The 24187-nt window shown below is 37.6% G+C and overlaps 1 non-coding gene across 1 annotated transcript; it reads right to left on the reverse strand.

The window, feature by feature from the left end:
• Positions 1-17064: 17064 nt before the first annotated feature.
• On the reverse strand, positions 17065-17136 carry TRNAW-CCA (transfer RNA tryptophan (anticodon CCA)). The gene has a single exon. It is a non-coding gene; the product is annotated as a tRNA-Trp (tRNA).
• Between the last annotated feature and the right edge of the window lie 7051 nt (positions 17137-24187).

A 24187-nucleotide genomic window follows, 5' to 3' on the forward strand; every position in this document is an offset into this window, starting at 1 on the left:
TAGCATAACATAAACTACTTTTGTATATACTATATACACAAGCCTTATAGATACATGATTTGCAAATGTTTTCTCCCATTTTATGAGTTGTCTTTCCACATTCTTGATGCTATTGTTCACAGTGTGAAAGTATTTAATTTCAATTCAGAGCCATCTATCTCTTTTTCTTGTACCAATTGTGCTTTTGCTGTTGTGTCTAAGAACCAACATCTCATCTAAGGTCATAAAGATGTGTTCCAAAGTTTTCTTGTAGTATTGCTTAATTTAATTTTTAAATATGGCATGCAGAAGAGGTCATATTTGCTATTTTATATATAGGTATTCAATTGCTCTGGAGAAGGAAATGGCTACTCACTCCAGTATACTTGCCTGGGAAATCCTATGCTACAGTCCATGGGGTCACATAAGAGTCAGACACAACTCATTGACTAAACAACAACAATCAATTGCCAATATTATTGATAGACAAATCTTGCCCCACTGAAATGTCTAGGCACTATTGTCAAAAAAAATTATTATTTTAAAAAATATAAATTTATTTATTTTACTTGGAGGTTAATTACTTTACAATATTGTATTGGTTTTGCCATACATCAACATGAATCTACCACAGGTATACATGTGTTCCCCAAAGTTAAGAGTTTCTTTCTGGACTTTCATTTCTATTTTATTAATCTATAACTATATTGTTAATCCAGAATGACTGTATCAATCATGTAGCTTTGTTGTAAGTTTTGAAATAGGAAATATGAGTCACCCAAGTTTATTCTTCTTTTTCAAGACAAATCTGACTCTTCTAGATCAATTCTATTTCTATAGGAATTTTAGGATAAGTTTGTCACTTTTTGCCAAAAAGCCAGATGGGAGTTTAATACAGATTGCATTGACTCTGTAGATCAGCTTTATGTATGTCTTCTTCTTAACAATATTAAGGTTTCCAATCTGTGAAAGTGGTATATATTTCCATTTATTTAAATCTTCTTTAGTTTCTTACCAATGTTTTGTAGTTTTCAGCACTTCTTTTTCCTTAAGTGTTGTACTTTATTCTTTTTAGATGCCATTGCAAAGAACATTGTTTTCTTCAGTTGACCTTCACATTGTTCATTCCCTATGTATAGAAACACAATTGATTTTTATATACTGAGCTTATATCCTTCATCTTACCTTAGGTTGCTTATCAGTTCTAATTGTGTGTGTGTTTTACTGAACTCTTCACAATATTCTACATAAAAGATTATGATATCCAGAAACAGAGATACATTATTTATTTTTATCCAATCTGGATGCCACTTATTTACTTTTCTTTCCTAATTGTCCCAGAATATCATGTACAATGTAAAATAAAAGTGGTAAATTAGGAGTTTAAGTTTAACATATACACAACACTATATATAAAATAGATAATCAACAACGAACCATGGTACAGGGAACTCTACTCAGTACTCTATAACAACCTATACAGAAAAAGTACCTAGAAAAGAATAGATAACGTACATGTAAAATTAAATCACTTTGCTGTACACCTGAAATTAACACAATATTGTAAATCAACTATACTCCAACATAAGACAAAAAATTTTTAAGAAGTGGTAAAATCATATATTCCTGCTTTGTTCCTAATCTTAGGAAACAATAGTCACTTTTTCACCATTGATTATTATGTTAGCTCTGGTTTTTCCACAAGTGCCTTTAATCAGGTTGCAAGAGTTCATTATTATAACTAAATTACTGAGAATTTTTAGCATTGAATCATTTTGGATTTTGGAATATACTTTTTTCTGCTAATATCGACATTATCATTTAGTTTATATTTTAATTTGTTGATATTGTATGTTGTGTTAATTAGCTTTTAGATATTAAACCAACTTTGCATATCTGGGATAAAACACTCTTGGTCATGGTGTATAATACTTTTATACATTATTGTATTCATTTTAAAATTATTTTGCTGAGATGTTTTATATTTATTTACAACAAAATGTTAGTTTATGGTTTTGTTTTTCTCATGCTTACTTAATTTGGTTTTGGTGTCAATTTACCTGTCCTCCAGGGGGTTCTCCTGTGGCTCAGATGGTAGAGTCTGCCTGCAATGCGGGAGACTCAAGTTCTATCCCATAGTCCAAAAGATCATCTGGAGAAGGAAATGGCGACTCACTCCACTATTCTTGCCTGCAAAATCCTATGTGTAGAGGAGTCTGGTGGGCTATACTCCATAGGGTTGCAGAGTCGGACACAACTGAAAGACTTCACTTTCACTTTCTGTCCTCTAAAGTCAGGGATTATCTCATTTAAAATTCAATAGAAATTATCAGTAAAATTATCCGGTTTGGGGCTTTCTTTTGTGGATAGTTTTAAATTACAAATTTATTTACCTCTTATATGTATATTTAGAGTTTACTATTTTTCTTGAGTCAGTGTAGATAATTTGTGTCTTTCTAGGGATTTTCCTGTTCTATAAAACTTATACAATTTGCTTGCATGTAAGTTCCTATGCTCACATGATGCGTGCTCAGTCATGTCTGACTCTTCACAACCCCAGGGACTGCAGCCCACCAGGCTCTTCTGTCCATGGAATTTTCCAGGCAAGAATATTGGAGCCATATTCCAGGCAATACTGGGTTGCCATTTGTTCCTCCAGGGGATCTTCTTGACCCAGGGATCCAACCTATGTTTCCCAGGTCTCCTGCACTGGCAGGCCGATTCTTTACCACTTGAGCTACCTATAACAGTACCTTATAAATTCTTTTATATTTCTAAAATTTTGCAGTGAAGTCACCTCTTCCTTTTCTTATTTTAGCAATTTCAATCTTCTATTTTTTTTCCTTTGTCATTTGATGAACAAAATTTTGTTCATCTTTTCAAAGAACCAAATTTTTGTTGCACTGATTTTCTAAATTTATTTTCCAAATCCTTTAAAATTTGTTATATTTATTATTTAATTCTTCAGGCTTGCTTTGAGTTTTCTCTTCTCTGTTTATTATCTTAAGGTGAAAGACTAAGTTACCAATTTGAAACATATATATTTATTTATGTATTTAAATATAGATGTTATCACTATAAATTCCTGTCTAAGTACTCCTTCAGCATTGTCTCATAAGTATGCATTTCATTTTCATTCATCTGAGAGTGCTTTCTAATTTTCCTTATGATTTTTATTTGCCTAGTTTATATCTATTTATAGATACTATAGAGCTACTGTAATCATTGCCTTTTACAATCTTATGTTTCTTAGAGAAGATGAGCAAAGAATAGAAAGTAAGTATGTATTTACAGAGTTCCTTATACCAACCTTTTATTTACCTTTTCTGGCTTGCTTGATTTTTTAAAAATGTGAATATGAGTTTTCATCTGGTCTAACTTCTGAAAATTTGTAAGCAAAATCGGAAAACTCAGCAGTGGCCACAGGACTGGAAAAGGTCAGTTTTCATTCCAATCCCAAAGAAAAGCAATGCCAAAGAATGCACAAACTACCACACAATTGCACTCATCTCACATGCTAGTAAAGTAATGCACAAAATTCTCCAAGCCAGGCTTCAGCAATATGTGAACCTTAAACTTCCAGATGTTCAAGCTGGTTTTAGAAAAGGCAGAGGAACCAGACATCAAATTGCCAACATCTGCTGGATAATGGAAAAATCAAGAGAGTTCCAGAAAAACATCTATTTCTCCTTTATTGACTATGCCAAAGCCTTTGACTCTGTGGATCACAATAAACTGTGGAAAATACTTCAAGAGTTGGGAATACCAGACCACCTGACCTGCCTCTTGAGAAACCTATATGCAGGTCAGGAAGCAACAGTTAGAACTGGACATGGAACAACAGACTGGTTCCAAATAGGAAAAGGAGTTTGTCAAAGCTATATACTGTCACCCTGCTTATTTAACTTATATGCAGAGTACATCATGAAAAACTTTGGGCTGGAGGAAGCACAAGCTGGAATCAAGATTGCCGGGAGAAATATCAATAACCTCAGATATGCAGATGACACCACCCTTATGGCAGAAAGTGAAGAAGAGCTAAAGAGCCTCTTGATGAAAGCGAAAGAGGAGAGTGAAAAAGTTGGCTTAAAGCTCAACATTCAGAAAACTAAGATCATGGCATCCAGTCCCATCACTTCATGGCAAGTAGATGGGGAGACAGTGGAAACAGTAGCTGACTTTATTTTTTGGGCTCCAAAATCACTGCAGATGGTGACTGCAGCCATGAAATGAAAAGATGCTTACTCCTTGGAAGAAAAGTTATGACCAACCTAGATAGCATATTAAAAAGCAGAGACATTATTTTGTCAACAAAGATCTGTCTAGTCAAGGCTATGGTTTTTCCAGTAGTCATGTATGGATGTAAGAGTTGGACTGTGAAGAAAGCTGAGCACTGAAGAATTGATGCTTTTGAACTGTGGTGTTGGAGAAGACTCTTGAGAGTCCCTTGGACTGCAAGGAGATCCAACCAGTCCATCCTAAAGGAGATCAGTCCTGAGTGTTCATTGGAAGGACTGATGTTGAAGCTGAAACTCCAATACTTTGGCCACCTGATGTGAAGAGCTGACTCATTGGAAAAGACCCTGATGCTAGGAAAGATTGAATGCAAGAGGAGAAGGGGACGACAGAGGATGAGATGGTTTGATGGCCTCACTGCCTCAATGGACATGGGTTTGGGTAGACTCCAGCAGTTGGTTATGGACAGGGAAGTCTGGTGTGCAGCAGTTCATGGGGTAGCAAAAGTCAGGCATGACTGAGCGACTGAACTGAACTTCTGAAAGGTTGTTTTTGAACCACAAAAGATGCCAGGATTCTTGGCCTCCAGAGGAGAAGAATTCAATCCAGGGCCAGAGCGGAGGCTTGATCACTCAGAGCTTTTGTGTAATAAAGTACTATTAAAGTATAAAAGAGATAGAGAAAGCTTCTGACATAGACATCTGAAGGGGGCCAAAAGAGTGCCCCCTCAGTAGTGTTAGCAACAGAGTTATATACTTTCAATTAGTTATTACAGTGAATCAAAACAATGTCTGGAGGTTGTAAAGACCTTACTAGACCTACTCCCATAATTTATATTTTAAGATAACAGGATTGGCCAGAAGGTTTTTTCCAGAAACTGTCCTCAAACAGGATACATTATTGTTATATAATCCTAAGGAATGTAGAGGGGGAAAAAATGGTTGTCCTTTCCTCCTCCTTGAGAATTTCAGACCCCTCTCTCCGTGGGGACCCCCAGACTTCTTATCAACCTGCCTAGGAACTGACTCTCACTTCCTTATTCCAAATCATCTTTTTTTTTTTCCCACCCACGTCCTTTGTGCTCCTACTCTTCATTATTACAGTTTTATAACATATATTGTTTACTGTAATTACTGTTTAAATCAGTTGAAAGGGAAAATATAGAATGAAACTTTTATAATTACCTATATAATTACCTTTACTAGGGCTTTTTTTTTTTCTTGTTAATGTTGATTTAAATTGCTGTCTGGGGCAAGGGTATGTTAAAATGCCACAAAGCTCTGCCACCATGTTTCAGTCATCTTATTTTTGACTTGGTGTTTCCTTGGTTGCTTTAAACGTTTTTCTTGACAGAGTCATGCCAAGCTTGATTTTGAGAATCTTTGCCTAATCCCAGCCCCCCCCTCCCCGCCCACCCATGGAGGGAGAGGCCCTTGAAGTTCCCTTTTTTGTCATTTTCACTTAGAGGTTCTTCTTAGGTTCAGCTGTGCCAGTGAGGATTCCACTCTTTGTTGATAGATTTTTGTATGGCCTGGGAACTGCTTCACAACTCCCCCACATCTTACTCTGATTGTTTCTGAGTAGGAACAATACATGCACGATCTCCTAACACACAGTTGTGTGTGATCCTAGGAGGGGTCTTTTGGGTATATCTATAATCCTCTCTTTTATCCTTCTGACATTTCTGATTTTTTTTTTTTTTGAAGAAGGGTTGATTTACAATGTTGTGTTAGTTTCTTGGACACATCAAACTGACTAAGTTTTATGTAGATGTGTGTGTGTTTGTGTGTGTGTGTGTGTGTGTGCGCACGCTGTCATATCCAACTCACTGTGGCCCCATAGACTGTTGCCTGGTGGGTAACAGTTGATAACTATCCCTTTCTCCAGGGGATCTTCCCAACCCAGGGATCAAACTTGGGTCTCCTGCATTTCAGGCAGAGTCTTTACCATCTGAGCCACCAGGGAATTCAAACAGCGTGAACATGAAAATTTTGAGGTCGAGGGAAGACGGCTTAAGGATATGAATCTAAAAGTCTTTACCAAGGCAATCTTGGGAAGTGATTTCTCAAGGTCACCTTGGACTCTCCAGTAACCAGTAATGACATTTCCCCACAGTGAACAAGCACTGGCTACTCAACCTCATATGTTGGTATATATTTTGGTGTGACTTAGGCAATGGCACCCCACTCCAGTATTCTTGCCTGGAAAATCCCATGGACGGACGAGTCTGGTAGGCTGCAGTCTATGGGGTCGTGAAGAGTCAGACAAAACTGAGTGACTTCACTTTCACTTTTCACTTTCATGCATTGGAGAAGGAAATGGAAACCCACTCCAGTGTTCATGCCTGGAGAATCCCAGGGACGGGGGAGCCTGGTGGGCTGCTGTCTCTGGGGTCGCACAGAGTCGGACATGACTGAAGCGACTTAGCAGCAGCACTATATTTACCTTAAAAAAAATTACTCAATTTCATTTTACACATCCATTCATCCTCTACTCTTCATGAACGTTTTATGAGGTAGAGCTCACCTGTGATAATAATGACATGCTTATTCAAGACCCTTGCATCAGGTATTCTAGATTATTCCTATGAAGCAAACACTCTTTTTATGAAGCAATCTGTTAGTCAGGTACTATTACTATTTACTTGTTAAAAACACAAACTGCAAGCAAAAAATTTGAGTAACTTGTTCAAGGCAATGTAGTTATCAATGTAATAAATATATCATAGGTTATCATTGTTATCAAGTAATCAAGACATCATAGGTTATCGATGCATCAAGTTATTAAGGTATCATAGTTATCAAGGAAGCCAGGGTTCAAGTCAGGCGGCAGGATCCTAGTAAACAGACTGAGGCCTGACCAATCAGAAACTTCCTTTCCCTTAGAGTTTAGGAATAAGCTTTTGTCCAGATTAAACCAATGAAATCAACAGATGTTTGGCTTTCAGAGAAAGAGATTTTCTCTTCCCATATGCAGCTGGCTCTATGAGTATGTTAGGAGTGCTCCTTCCGTCCAGCTACTATGTGACTAAAAAGAGTAAAGATGCAGAAAGGAAGGCAGCTAAAAGTGGAAACTTACTTGACACTTGTCACCATTTGAACCATGAATCCAGCTGGGTTTCCATTCAAGAAAAACTCAACAATTCCATTATATAAGCTAACACATTTATGTCAGATTTTTTCTGTTTTTTTGAGTGTTTTAACAGATACGTCACCAAGATCACAGATATCAAAGTTCAATGAGATGCCTTTAGAAACAGAATCTTGGTGCCTTTAACTGTCAGGAAAACACAGTATTTTAAAAGTTATATCTTGACAACACTGTCACTTCTAAAGAGAAAAAAGGCTCTGTGTGTGTGTGTGTGTGTGTATGAGGGTGTGTTTATACACAAATATATATATTTAGTCATGATTTTTATCTGCTTCTTGTCATCTTAGTAAGATAAAATGTGCACATATATGTATAAATGTGGGTGTGTTTATATACAAACATAGTTTTCATTATGGTTCTTGTTCATTTTTGTCATATTGGCAAAAAAAATGAAGTCCAGGTTCACAAAATTACTTCCGAATGCAAACACTCTTCCCACGCAACCAAAAAATACATCTTTTCTGAATGATTTACAAAATTAATGAGGCCTGATAATATGAGTTGAAAATACATATTATCAATTATATTATGTACAAGAAAAGTATTACACAAGGTGTAGTTCGTAAACACAATTTGCTTTCTTATTTATCCAACTCTAGAAACATAGGACCAGCAATTCTGGAATTTGCCCTGAAATTATTTGCTTATCCTGTCATGGGACATTTAATTTAAAGGTCTGTATAAATCAGAAAGAGACTACCATGTTTGCTCTGTTTGACTTCTGATATGTCTCTCCTAATCCTGACAATGAGAACAAGACTGTGGGCAGATCAAAATAAAATGTACATCATTCAGCACGCTTCTTCTCAGAAGTCATGGAACAAAGACCAATCAATATGGGTCTTTGATTTCCCCATCTCAGCTACTTCTTTTTCTCTACACTGTCTAGTAGGGACACCAACATGTTTGCAACAATATGATCAACCCTCTAATAGAGACATGAGCAAGATATTACTCATCTTTGCATACTCCACGTGACTCTCTCAGGGCCTTTTACAAAGGAGGAACTCAAAGAATGCTGCTTGCATTAATATTTGTAATAGGTATGGGGCTGCTTCACAACCCAGGTGATAACGTATTATAATAAAAGACTTGTTTCTATGTCTATATGCACACAGACACATGTAGTTACAGAAATGGATGGATAAATGAATGGATAATTGATATATATGTGTATATATATATATATATATACACATATATATATAAACAAGAGAAACAGCCCTAAGTTTTATTATAGAATTTATATATATATATATATATATATATATATATATATATATATATATAAACATTTCAGTTTTCAATCCAGTTGCTCAGTCATATCCAACTCTTTGCAACTCCATGGACTGCAGCATGCCAGGTTTCCCTGTCCATCACCAAGTCCCGGAGGTTGCTCAAACTCATGTCCATCAAGTTGGTGATGCCATCCAACCATCTCATCCTCTGTTGTCCCCTTCTCTTGCGTTCAATCTTTCCCAGCATCAGGGTCTTTTCCAATGAGTCAGTTCTTTGCATCAGGTGGCCAAAGTATTGGAGTTTCAGCTTCAGCATCAGTCCTTCCAGTGAATATTCAGGACTGATTTCCTTTAGGGTAGACTGGTTGGATCTCCTAGCAGTCCAAGAGACTCTCAAGAGTCTTTTCCAACATCACAGTTTAAAAGCATCAATTCTCGAACGCTCAACTTTCTTTATAGTCCAACTCTCACATCCATGACTACTGGAAAAACCATAGCCCTGACTAGACAGACTTAGTTTGCAAAGTAATGTCTCTGCTTTTTTAATATGCTGTCTGGGTTTGTCATAGCTTTTCTATAAACATAGAGAGTTTTTTTTTTTCTTTAACTTGGAAAAATCATGACAAGCAAATGCTTTCTCTGTAATCTTTGTATCTCAATCAAAGTCTGTAATGGAATCACTACAGCAACTGTCCACCATTTACTTTTTCTCTAACAGTTAATATATCTATCTATCTATCTATGTATAGAGAGACGATCCAATTATTCTACTACATTTCCAATTCTATATTTCAAACCCAAATTGCCAGAAAATTCTACCTAAGTTTTATATTTCCTCTGATTTGGCAAGGACAGTCTTTTAACGTAACAGACATTGTATGACAATCCAAATGTTTTTTATTACGATATCTGCTACTGCCCTGTTGGTCTCTCCCAGGGATATCACAGACCTTTGGATACAAGCACCTTCATCTTTACCACTGTAGTAATTCAAAGGGATATTAATTATACATAGAGGGCATGGCATAGGAAACCTCCAGATCCAAATTTCTGAGTCAATTAATTTTTTAACTTGGAAACTTGGAATCAAGAAGAAAGAACATAATATCAGTTTCATACAATAAGGATTATAACCTACTGGACACATACTTCACTGGATGTCAGCCGATATAACTTTTAGTTTTAATTCTAGCACTAATTGACTAGTCATCACACTCATGTCCCTAAACAAAGGCTTTGGACCAGTGGCCAGAGAGTCTTCTGTTCAAATACAACATTCATCCATAAGGGAGGACAAATGACCTTAAAAATTCTTTCCCCATATTTCAATATTCAAATTCTTAATATCTTTAGCTACAAAGTACAGATTTTTCTGTCACACTAATTGTGCACAGAATTGTTTCAAAATTCAAATAAGAGGGTGAATGTGAAACTACTCTAAGAATAATAAATACCGGCTTTGTTTTCCTGATTATATATTGACAACAAAAATAATTGTTTAAAAAATCAGTTAAAATATTATGATTCTTTGTGTCTTGGAACTGTGTGACAAGGAAAGAGTTCAAAGATACTATACAGAAGTGTTAACTGCACAGCACTTGCTGCATTATGCCAAGTCACTGAGTCAAGTGGAGCCATGCCTGACTTAGCTTGCTTGTGCATTCATGCTTGGGCTGATGTCTGTAGGAATTTCCATCCATATGTTAGGCAATGGCCTGGAGTAAAACATGCTCAGGATCAGGGTTCTTTGCCAGGTTAGGTTGTTGTAATGCTTTCTAGAACAGCTGGAATATGTTTTCCAAGAGTACACAATAGCACATAAATAGCTGTCTTGCCATGATTTAGAGATTTTAAATTCATTCCCATGTTTAATTCATCACACAACTCTATTCTGACATTTTAATATTCAGATTTTTTCCTTTTTAAATAATGATGCCTATTGCTTGCAAGTTGCCTTTTCTATTTTGGCATATAGGGCTTCCCTGATAGCTCAGTTGGTAAAGAATCTGCCTGAAATGCAGGAGACCCTATTTCGATTCCTGCGTTGGGAAGATACCGTGGCAAAGGGATAGGCTACCCACCCCAGTATTCTTGGGCTTCCCTTGTGGCTCAGCTGGTAAAGAATCCGCCTGCAATGTGGGATCCCTGAGTTGGGAAGATTCCCTGGAGAAGGGAAAGGCTACCTACTCCAGTAGTCTGGCCCAGACAATTCCATGGACTGTATAGTCCATGGGGTCACAAACAGTCAGACATGACTAAGCACCTTTCACTTCACTAATGTATCTTAATAACAGTAGCAGCATTTGGAATTCCTTTCAGAGGACAAATAAGCAGCAAAATCAGTAGATGACTCATTGGTAGTACCACATAGCCCATGAGGGAAGGGAAAGGATGAATCTTTTGGATACCAAATTTAAACAAAAGTTGGCTAAACCAAATTTGAAATCTCTGCTCCCTTAAAACTACTGAGTGTCTGTATCAGTTGAGGTAGAAAGTCAGTGAATTTCTAACTAGCTTCAGTTTAAATTAATCACAGATTACTTGTTTTAATCCAGTTCAATCACTTCATGGGAAATAGATGGAGAAACAGTGGAAACAGTAAGAAACTTTATTTTGGGGAGCTCTAAAATCACTGCAGATGGTGACTGCAGCCATGAAAAAATACTTGCTCCTTGGGAGAAAAGCTATGACAAAACTAGACAGTATGTTAAAAAGCAGAGACATTACTTTGCCAACAAAGGTCTGTCTAGTCAAAGCTATGGTTTTTCCCGTAGCCATGTATGGAAGGGAGAGAAAGCTAATAACCTAAAAATTGATGCTTTTGAACTGTGATGTTAAAGAAGACTCTAGAGAGTCCCTTGGACTGCAAGGAGATCCAACCAGTCTATCCTACAGGAAATCAGTCCTGAATATTCATTGGAAGGACTGATGCTGAAGCTGAAATTCCAATACTCTGGCCACCTGATGTGAAGAATTGACTCACTAGAAAAGACCCTGATGGTGGGAAAGATTGAAGGCAGGAGGAGAAGGGGACAACAAAGGATGAGATGGTTGGATGGTATCACCGACTTGATGGTCTTGAGTTTGAGTGAATTCTGGGAGTTGGTGATGGATACGGAGGCCTGGCGTGCTGAAGTTCACGGGGTCACAAAGAGTCAGATATGAATGAGTGACTGAACTGAACTGAATTTGTGTTAATACTGTTCATGGGTTCTCACAGCAAGAATACTGGAGTGGTTTGCCATTCCCTCCTCCAGTGGATTGCATTTTATCAGAGCTTTTCACTATGATGTGTCCGTCTTGGCTGGCTTTGCACGGTATGACTCATGGCTTCACTGAGTTATTATGCAACTTCCTTCACCATGACAAGTCTGTGATCCATGAAGGATCACTTCATGGCAAAAAGATGGAGAAAAAGTGGACACAGTGACAGATTTTAGTTTTTTGGGCTCAAAAATCACTGTGATGGTGACTGCAGCCATGAAATTAAAAGATGCTTGCTCCTTGGGAGGAAAGCTATGACAAACCAGACAGTATGTTAAAAATCAGAAGCATCACTTTGCCAACAAAGGTCTTTACAGTCAAAGCTATGTTTCTCCCAGTAGTCATGGATGGATGTGAGAGTTGTACCATAAAGAGGCTGCGTGCCAAAAAATTGATGCTTTTGAACTGTGATGTTGGAAAAGACTCTTGAGAGTCTCCTTGGACTGCAAGGAGATCAAACCAGTCAATCTTTAAGGAAATGAACCCTAAATATTCATTGAAAGGACTGATGCTAAAGCTCTAGTACTTTGGGCACCTCATGTGAAGAGCCAACTCATTGGAAAAGACCCTGATGCTGAGAAAGATTAAAGGCAAGAGGAGAAGGGGCAGCAGAGGATGAGATGGTTAGGTAGCATCACTGACTCAATGGACATGAATTTGAGCAAACTCTGGGAGACAGTGAAGGACAAAGAAGCCTGGTATGCTGTAGTCTATGTGGTCATGAAGAGTCAGGCACACCTTAATGACTGAACAAAACTGTTTTAATTAAAATAAAAGTTGCAAGGAAGGTACTGAAAGAAGAATACAGAGTTGAAAGGTATTATCCAAGACCCTATTTCTTCCAAACTTTCTCTTGCATTATCCTAATAGTAATGGCTTTACATCTTTATGATTCTTACCTCGAGATTTGGTTTGCTAAAGATGATCACTGTACCTCTAAAGTAATGTATTTTCTATATAAAGAAGGGTTATCTTTCCTATCCAACTAATTTGTATTTCTTATTAACTAGACCTGAGTAAGATACATGTCTTTAGACCAAACTGATCAAAAGGATACATTTTTAGAAAACAGTACAGATTAATGACTCTTTGGATGTGAGGACCAGAAATCTGTGTTTTAACCAGTTCTCCAAGTGATTATGATATGCCCACTAAAGTTGGAGAACCACTAATATGTGATTGCAGGTTGGGTAGAGTCTATCATTCCTCAAAAACATGGGTCAAAAACATACTAATTATGGCCTAAATAAACCAGGGATGTGTCAACGAGCAAAAAGTAGGGATGGCTGTTGAGAAATCAAATCCAGTCATCTTAGAAATGCATCTAAGTTCTTTAGACTTCAGTTTTTCTTATTTTTCCTCTATTTTATATGGGATTGATTTTATCAATATAACATTATAAGAACTAATATATATATAATACACTAGAACTATACTCAATATTAACATTTAATGATGACACGAGAAACAACAAATAATCAGATACAAATCTGACTGACAACCACAGTGTAGTGGTAAACTGACTGTGAGTGTCAGAGTGAAAAAGTAAAGACAGATATTAACAGATGGTTTATAGAAAGTATCATGGCATTTAAGATTTGCTGTTGTTATTGTTGAATACTCATCCTTCAACTTGGACAGCATTCTGAGTATGACTCTGCTCTGTCATAGAGCATAATATAGGCACATTATGGAGATACCGTGATTAGAGTTCCAGACTTCCACAATAAAGCAAATAATACAATAAAGCTAGTCACACAATTTTTGGTTTCCCAGTGCATATAAAAACTATGTTTACATTATAATGCAGTGTATTATAATTTACTATATAATAGCACTATGTCTAAAAAAAGTATATATATTAATTCAAAAGACTGTATTGCTAAAAAAAAATTGCTGAGTCTAAGGCAATCCTCTAAGCCTTCAGTCATGATATTTTTGCAATTGTAACATCAAAGATCAGTGATCACAGATCACCCTAACAGATATAATAATAATAATAAAAGTTGAAGATATTGAGAGAATTACCAAAATGTGACACAGAAACACAAGGTGAGCAAATTCTGTTGGAAAGTGGTATTTGTAGATATGCTTGAGGCCGGGTTGCCACATAACTTAATTTGCAAAAATGTGCTATCTGAGAATTATATTATACTAAAGAGAAGTACAATAAAATGAGGCATGCTTATATTTTGAATAAAGCACGAGTCAAGAGAAAGCAATTAAATTAAGGACATAAGCCTTAACTTGAATGAAAAGTAAGAAAAAGGCATTTTGCTAAATTAGTTGAAGCAGCAAACATTCACAGAAATTAGTTGACTAAATACTCTATTGAACGCAGACATCTATAAATGGCAGTAGAGGTTAAGACTATATTTCTAGTAGAAATGAAGGTTTTTAATATGACCAATAAAAACACAGATGGTATAGGAAAAGAAAGTGATGGGGAACAGAAAGATGACAGAAGAATATGGACAAAGGCACTAAGACCACACTGTACAGTTTTTGGCCATATTAAAAAAAATTCTCACTTATCCTTTAGTAGAGGAGGAATTAAACTTTAATATCAGAAAATTGGATAATATTAAAATTTTGAAGTTTATAACTGTGCAACACTAAGGGTATGGTAAACTCTGTCTCATTCTGAAGTGTAAATTAAGGCATTTTCAGTTTATAATTTTGTTATCTTTATAATGCTACAAATTAAAGAACCCCTCCAATAGCACAGGTGCTAACAGAGAGCGAGAAGCATATGTGAATACTAAGTCAAAATTCAGGTGCTGAGAAGGGGACAAAGAGGAACACAGCCCCTCCGCCCCCAAATGGAATGTTGTTTCAACAAGGATTATTTCTGACTGGATTTACCATATGTACAGAAGCACTTAGTGAATTCTAAAAAAATACATAATAAACAGATGATTAATATTATCTTCAGTTCAGTTCAGTCACTCAGTCATGTCCGACTCTTTGCGACCTCATGAACCGCAGCACGCCAGGCCTCCCTGTCCATCACCAACTCCTGGAGTCCACCCAAACCCATGTCCGTTGAGTCGGTGATGCCATCCAACCATCTCATCCTCTGTCGCCCCCTTCTCCTCCTGCCCTCAATCTTTCCCAGCATCAGGGTCTTTTCCAATGAGTCAGCTCTTCGCAGCAGATAGCCAAAGTATTATCTTAAAATACCACAAAATGCTATCATCGAGTGCAAAGGACTATATTTGCGATCTTTCATGACTTGTGTAACACAAAAGAGATCCTCATGAGGAAGTGTCTTTCTAGTTATTTTAGTCAGAAAGATAGTTTACATCTGATCAGCTTTGTAACTAGCAGGAAAAAAATCCTGAGACACTGTGATACTGGTTCTATTTTGTGCCTGAGCAGGTTAATTTGTCAAGGACAGTCAATTTGGTCACTGAAGAGAAACAGGGCATGTCTAAGAATTACTTTAAATATATTTGTACTTCAGAGCTTATACCTGTCAAATGGGATATTCTTTATAGTCAACTCACTGTTGCTCTGACTTAAATTCTTTCCACAGTGGAACAAAAGTAGAGTAATTTTGAAAGTGGTATTTTAAATGAAGCTATTTATTTATACTTTACACTGTATTATTTATTGTGTTTGGAAACAAAAAAAGAATCACATGATATTTTTTAAAAACACTGTAATGTTTTCTGTGAAAAAATACATTGACTACAGCAATAAAACTTCATGGCTAGAATGATGAAAATCTGAATTGTACAAATATGTGTAATGCACAGGAGCAAGATACAGAGGAAAAAACATCAATCTCCAAGAATTTCACAGGTCACAGTCATGGTCCTATCTAGGTATTGCCATACACTAAGACCTAGGAGAGGCTTCAGTGAGAGGACTGTACCCCCATGACCTCCCTCTCAATTCCTCCAGATTCGAGTTTATTAATTGTATTTTTAAAAATATATGTAGATGAGTGCTTAATATATGCTTATTTTATTATAGGAATTTTCTATAAGGAGTGAAACAAGAAGTTATTTTATGTGTATATATATATATATATTTATAGATGAAAGTGAAAGTCACTCAGTCATGTCTGACTCTTTGTGACCCCATGGACTATGCAGTTTATGCAATTCTCCAGGCCAGAATACTGGAGTGGGTAGCCTTTTCCTTCTCCAGGGGATCTTCCCAATGCAGGGACTGAACCCAAGTCTCCCATACATATATATGTTTGTACATATATGTATATGTACATATAAATATGTATTAGCATACTAGAAAGAATTAACTGGGAAAATGAAATTACAGGATTTTGAGAATGTACTGATAAAGACAGTACTGAAACATATGTAGAAAAGTTTAAGTTATGCTACAAAGGATAGGGCATCACCCTGAGGGTTTAACCACCCTCAGGTAAAAGAAAAAATTGAATAGACAGGGTTGAGGTAAGCTGAAAGAAGTAAAGCCTATATTAAGGGCAAACTTGGGAGAAGCTTTCATTTAATTCAGAAACCACAAGTCAGAAGTGATTCTTTCAGAAAGGAATAAATATTGTGATCTCACTTTCTTCTTCTCTCCCTTAATCTTCTGCCATGGCTCCCAACAGACTGAAGCCAATGGGAAGCCAGAGTGCAAAGGAGTCCCGCTGATAAACTCTGTACCTAGTGGGGTAAAGTGAGTGGCTGGGGGAGGCACAGAACAGACTGCAGAAGGGTGGGCAGGGGATCTGGAGTGACAGAAGTGCTGCAGTGCTCCGCTGGCTTTGTTTGCATTTAAGCAAAATATCCTAACAGATGACTGTTACCCTGAATTAATGTCTTCTTCTTGACAAATTGTCTTTGTGTGTATATTAATCTATCAGTAAAGGTTTGTCTTGATGAAGAAAGAGGTACATGCATTGTGTTTCAAAAAAATTAAAGACTACTATAAATGCACACATATAAACTTCCTGGAGCCTTCCGTAGACCTAATGCCTACATCATGCTTGGACATAACAAATACACACACACACATCACGTACATAGATACCAATACACTTGAAACCATTACTCTAAGTTTTGTGACTGTAATGATAATGAAGGTGAAGGTGAAGGTGAAGTCGCTCAGTCGTGTGCGACTCTTTGCAACCCCGTGGACTGTAGTCACCAGGCTCCTCCGTCCAGGGGATTCTCCAGGCAAGAGTACTGGAGTGGGTTGCCATTTCCTTCTCCAGGGGATCTTCCCTACCCAGGGATCGAACCCAGGTCTCCCGCATTGGAGGCAGACGCTTTAACCTCTGAGCCACCAGGGATAATGGGTACTAGTTATTACAATTCACTGTATGGAAATATACACACCAGACTCCCCAGGAGCCTAAGTTCTGCCTTTAGCTTGTGTGTGCCTGTGGGCTCAGCTGCTCAGTCATGTCCAGCTCTTTGTGATCTCATAGACTGCAGCCCCATGGGCTCTTTCACCCCAGGGATTGAATTTGCATCTCCTGAGTCTCCTGTTTGGCAGGCAAATTCTTTACCACTGAGCTACCTGGGATGCTTGCCTTTAGGTTACCTGAATCTAATTCTACTTTTGCCACCTGGAATTATATATATGTCCTTGGCCAAGTTACTAAACTTCCCCAAGCCTCAGCTACCTTATGTATAAGTTAGGCATTTTGATAAACTTGATTGATTTAGGGATGGGTGTGGGAAGGAATGACACACACAAAAAAATGATAAAGAGCCAGCACGACTCAGTGCAAAGGATGCTTGATTAGTGAGTATAAAAGTAGTAACAGTGCTTCTCTTTCTTCTCACTTTACTCTTCTTATTTGTACAAATAACACTGCTATTACTTTGTGTGAGGAAATTCGCTAAAGTTTTAACCATGGATGTTGACTCTACCTTTATAATTGTAAACACTTACTTAAAAGTTACATAAGAAAATAAACGGCATTCTCTCTCCCTATTTGATTTTACGGAAATCTGCCACACAGTTGTAATGGAATAACGTGGGAATTCCACATGCTCGTCTCAGACTGAACAACATAGCTTCTTAGAATGGATTATACCAACTCAAGCAATTTCCTTTATATGTTGCATGCCTTAAACCTGAAGGAAAAAAATATCTTCATGGATCACATTGTGCCTTTGTTTCCTTACTTGAAACTTCCAAGGTGACCTAAACAGGAGTATTGAGAGATCAACACCTCTTTCACCAGGGAATATTTTCTCTTTGTTTTGTGTTTATCCTCAGTGTTCTTGCCTGGAGAACCCCAGGGATGGGTGAGCCTGGTGGGCTGCCATCTATGGGGTCACACAGAGTCGGACATGACTGAAGTGACTTAGCAGCAGCAGCAGCAGAATGATGAATAAAAACAGAAATATTAGTCAAGTACCAGAGATGAGATTCCCCATTTAAAAATGAAGCCAAATAATATAGCAGTGATAAATTCTATATAAGCCAATGTAATGGGGGACATTGACTATTTACTTAAAGAGCAAAGAAATTTGAGGCCTGAATTTCTGTTACAGCTTATTAAACTGGCAGTTAATGAGGTTCTATAGATTTATGTATATATTTAAAATATGGAGATGTCCTAGTATAAAATATGGGATATCCAAGTATGTGTGTGTGTATATATGTATGTATATATATATATATATATATATATATATATATATATATATATATATATAAAGTGTCAGATTAAGGGAAGAACTGCTTTTCCTCTCTACTTTCTCTGAAAAATTTATTTATGAAGGAAAGGAACTAACAATTGAATTCTACACACTCACACACACATACACACACCTCCTCTGGTGGCTTAGTTGGTAAAAAATCCACCTGCAATACAGGAGAGTCGGGTTTGATCCCTGAGTCAGGAAGATCCCCTGGAGAAGCGCATAACAACATTCCAGTATTCTTGCCTAGAGAATTCCATGGACAGAGGAACCTGGTGGGCTAAAGCCCACAGGGCCACGAAGAGTCAGACATGGCTGAAGTGACTTAGAATGCACACATAGCAAGCACAATGATAACAACTTTATATATAAAATTTTGCTTTAGGATTGAAGTGAATAGGTAGGTGAGGGACGTGCCACTAAAGATAATGTCTTTGATGACATTATGAATGTTATGAACAGTCATCAATATGACAGGAGGTACTTTCTGCAATCTAATAGCTTTACTAATTAAAGATTGCAAGCAAAGCAATAATTATTAATCTTCCTAGGAGACAGTATAGAAGCATCACTACATACCATAGGTAGGTCTCATTAAGCCTGTAGATGACACAAAAATAGGGAACACTGGACACCCACCCCTTCAAACTGTTTTTTTTTCCTCCCCTAAAAGGAGGCTTCTTCAAAGTATACTTAAACATCCTGCACTTTCCACTACAGCTTAACACCACTGCTTCCATTAGAAGGTTATAGGATATATGTTAGACACACATAGGTTCAAATCTAAATTCCACTACTTAGTAGTTGCATGAACAAAGTGGATGAAATTAAACTCACTGTGTCTATTTTCTAATCTATGACCCTGGATAAAACTACCTCAGAGGATACCTGAGAAATTTAACAAGTAACAAGAAAAGCTGCAACCATATCTAGCAGTATACACTTCAGAACTCTTTCCAAACGAAATCATCACAAAAGGTAAGGTAACCTCTGGATTCACCAGGATGGAACAGTTACATTCTTATGTCTTCTCCTTTGCAACCAAAGAACCCTGGGAATAACAAAAGCCATGAGGAGACAAACTCTGAAAGGTGGAAAGAAGGTTGTTTGGTCGCCTGAAGAAACTGAACCTTGACCTGTACACTTCAGTGAATCCCCCAGGTTTACTGTGGCTATTTTATGACCCACAGAGGGGGTTGCAGAAGACTCTAAGCCTGAACCACTAACAGGATCAGTAGGAACCACACTGTGGACCCTACTAGGAACCACAGTAAGATCAGGATCGAGAAAACTCTAAATAAAATACTTTTTTTTTTTTTGGCCCAAGCCTTACAATGGGAAAAAGTGGGGGCTAAAATGAAGGCCTTCCTTTTGTGGTTATTGTTGCAATACATGCTCAATGGCCATCAAATACCAGTGGAAAACCTGCACTTGGACCACGTGAAGAGTTTTTCACCCCACCCTACCTCAACCTTCAGAAAATCACAGCAATGTTTCTTTTCCCCAACCCAGTGATATCAGTAGGACCAAGTATGGATCTGATCTTCCATTCCTTGCCCACCAAGAGCAGCTGGTTGCATCCCAATCCTTCTTTTGAGACGGTGGCAGTGAGGCTGAGCAGACAGCAGAACCCCCATCACTACATGATGGTAGCAGATGATGCTCTGTTTTCACTGCCAGGATAGTGATATTTGTGGCATGGAAAGCTGACCCATGTAAGCATTGGCAAGTCTGAAGGAAATGGAGCATCCTCCTCCCATCAAATATCAGCAAGAAAGGACAAAAGTGATAGAGGTGTGGCTATATTTGCCACTCCTCTTCTACCCTCTCCTTTCCTTTGCTGTGGATCCCAGCAGGGAGCTGAGTTTCTCTAATGACTCTGCAATAGAAGTGGTAAGAGTCAGCCAGCCCTTCATGTCTGCCTTAGCTAATGACAGGGATCCTGTCTAGAAATGTAAGTTATTTATTTTCAAAAGAGAGGACAATATCCTAAATCAAATATTGGCAGAATAATGTTCTTCATTAACAAATATAGTTGCATAACTTAGGAGTTCTTATGTCAGATCCACGGAGACATAAAACTGTATTGAAAATTGGGGTTTTTAACAGTGAAACGTGATCCCTACTCACATTATATATGAAAAATTAAAAGCTAAAACTATAAAGCTTCTAGTACAATAAGTAGAAGAATAACTAACACTATGAATTTGAGCTAGGCAAACATTCTTTAGCTGGGACATAAAGAACTCTATAAACTAAAAAATTACACTGGACTTGATCAAATCTTAAAACTTCTGCTCATCAAACATGTCATAAGGAAAATGGAAAGAAAAGACATAAATGGGAGAAATATATTCACAATCCCTAAATATGACAAAGGATTTACATACAGAATATATTAAATACTCTCACAACTAAGTAATAAAAAGTTGAATGAAAAATTAAAAATGGACAAAGATCTGGAACAGATATTTTCCAGAAGAAGATACACAAATGGACAATAAGTGGATGATAATGTGCCCAATACTGTTAGCACATGTTTTCATCTATTTAATTTATCATCAGATAAGCTAAAATTGCAAATAAAAAACACAATGAGATATCACCTGACATCTGCCCAAAAGATCAAGCATAACAAATGTTGGCAAGAATGTGGAGAAAAGTGAACCCTTATTCACTGTTGGTGGGAATGTAAATTGATGCAGCCACTGTATTAAGAAGTATGAAGGTGGCTCAGAAAACTAAAAATAGAACTACTATATGACTGAGAAATTCCATTCTTAGGTGTATATCTGAAAAAAAAACAAAAACACTAGTTCAAAAAGATATGTGGATCTCAATATACATAGCAGTTCAGTTCAGCTCAATCATTCAGTCGTGTCTGACTCCTTGTGATCTCATGGACTGTGGCACGCAAGGCTTCCCTGTGCATCACTAACTCCCAGAGCTTGCTCAAACTCATGTCCATCGAGTCGGCGATGCCATCCAACCATCTCATCCTCGGTCATCCCCTTCTCCTCCTTCAGTCAATCTTTCCCAGCATCAGGGTATTTTCAAATGAGTCAGTTCTTTGCATCAAGTGGCCAAACTATCAGAGCTTCAACTTCAGCATCAGTCCTTCCAATGAATATTCAGGACTGATCTCCTTTAGAATGGACTGGTTGGATCTCCTTGCAGTCCAAGGGACTCTCAAGAGTCTTCTCCAACACCACAGTTCAAAAGCATCAATTCTTCAGCGTTCAGCTTTCTTTATAGTCCAACTTTCACATCCATACATTAATGACTACTGGAAAAACCATAGCTCTGACTAGACAGACCCCTGTTTGCAAAGTAATGTCTCTGCTTTTTAATATGCTGTCTAGGTTTCATCATAGCTTTTCTTCCAAGGAGCAAGTGTCTTTTAACTTCATAGCTGCAGTCACCATCTGCAGTGATTTTGGAGCCCAAGAAAATAAAAGTCTCTCACTGTTTCCATTGTTTTCCCATCTATTTACCATGAAGTGTTGGGACCAGATGCTATGATCTTAGTTTTCTGAATGTTGAGCTTTAAGCCAACTTTTTCACCCTGCTCTTTCAATTTCATCAAGAGGCTCTTTAGTTCTTCTTCACTTTCTGCCATTAAGTGTGGTGTCATCTGCAAATTGAGGTTATTGATATTTCTCCCAGGAATCTTGATTCCAGCTTGTGCTTCATCCAGCATGGAATTTCACATAATGTAATCTGCATAGAAGTTAAATAAGAAGGGTGACAATATATAGCCTTGATATTCTCCTTTCCCAATTTGGAACCAGTCCATTGATCCATGTCCCATTCTAACTGTTGCTTCTTGACCAGAATACAAATTTCTCAAGAGGCAGGTAAGGTGATCTAGCATTCCCATCTCTTTAAGAATTTTCCACAGTTTCTTGTGTTCCACACAGTCAAAGGCTTTGGGGTAGTCAATAAAGATGTAGATGTTTTAGCAACAGAAGTACATAGCATTATTCACAATTACCAAGATGAAAGCAATCTAATTGTCCAACAATAGATGACACTTTGCCAAAATAATTACTCATTGTGTTTAGATTTAAATCCACATTTACTGTCTGTCTGTGATTGTCACTCTCATACAGTCAGATCTCTGAAGGATAAGGATAAGAGGCTTATGGAAGCTTCCTGATGGGAGAGACTGACCATGGGGGAAACTGGGTCTTGTTCTGATGGGCAGGGCCATCCTCAGTAAATATTTAATCCAATTTTCTCTTGATGGGTGGGGCTGTGTTCTCACCCAATTATTTGACTGGAGACCAAACTATGGTGGAGGTAATGAAGATAATGTCCACCTCCTTCAGAAGGTCCCCTGGAGCCAAACTAGAGTCATTGAAAACTAATCAAACTGTTCCCATGCACCACAGCCTTGTCTAACTCAATGAAACTATAAGCCATGCTATGTAGGGCCACCCAAGATGAACTGGTCATAGTGGAAGTTTCAGACAAAACATGGCCCACCGGAGAAGAGAATGGCAAACCACTTCACTATTCTTCCCTTGAGAAACCCATGAACAGAATGTAAAGGCAAAAAACATTGACACTGAAAGATGAACTCCCCAAGCTGGTAGGTGTTCAATCTGCTACCAGAGAAGAATAGAGAAATAACTCCAGAAAGAACGAAGAGATGGAGCCAAAGCAAAAACAATGCCCAGTTGTGGATGTGACTGGTGATGAAATAAAGTCTGATGCTGTAAAGAGCAATATTGCATAGGAACCTGGAATGTTAGGTCCATCAATCAAGGTAAATTAGAAGTAGTCAAGCAGGAGATGGCAAGAGTGAACATCAACATTTTAGGAATTGGTGAAATAAAATGGACTGGAATGGGTAAATTTAATTCAGATGACCATTATATCTAATATGGTGGGCAAGAATACCTTAGAGGAATGAAGTAGTCATCATAGTCAACAAAAAAGTCAAAAATGCAGTACTTGGGTGCAATCTCAAAAATGATAGAATGATCTCTGTTCATTTCCAAGGCAAACCATTCAATATCACAGCAATCTAAGTCTATGCCCCAACCAGTAATGGTGATAAAGCTGAAGCTGAATGGTTCTATAAAGAACTACAATACCTTCTAGAACTAACACCCAAAACAGATGTCCTATTCATCATGGGGGACTGGAATGCAAAAGTAGACATCAAGAGATACCTGGAATAACAGGCAAATTTGGCCTTGGAGTACAAAATGAAGCAGGGCAAAGGCTAACAGAGGTTTGCCAAGAGAATGCACAGGTCATACATAGCAAACACCCTCTTCCAACAACACAAGAAGAGACTACACATGACATCACCAGATGGTCAGTAGTGAAATCAGATTGATAATATTCTTTGTGGCCAAAGATGGAGAAGCTTTAAACAGTCAGGAAAAAAAAAAAAAAAAAAAGGACAGGATCTGACTGTGGCTCAGACCATGAAATCCTTATTGCCAAATTCAGACTTAAATTGAAGAAAGTAGGAAATACCACTAGACCATTCAGGTACGACTTAAATCACTTACAGTTATACAGTGGAAGTGACAAATAGATTCAGGGGATTAGATCTGATAGAGTGTCTGAAGAACCATGGGCAGAGGTTTTTGACATTGTACAATAGGCAGGGATCAAGACCATCCCCAAGAAAAAGAAAGGCAAAAGGGCAAAATGGTTGTCTGAGGA

Source organism: Ovis canadensis, chromosome 14 (genome assembly GCF_042477335.2).
Source record: "Ovis canadensis isolate MfBH-ARS-UI-01 breed Bighorn chromosome 14, ARS-UI_OviCan_v2, whole genome shotgun sequence".
NCBI lineage: Eukaryota > Metazoa > Chordata > Mammalia > Artiodactyla > Bovidae > Ovis > Ovis canadensis.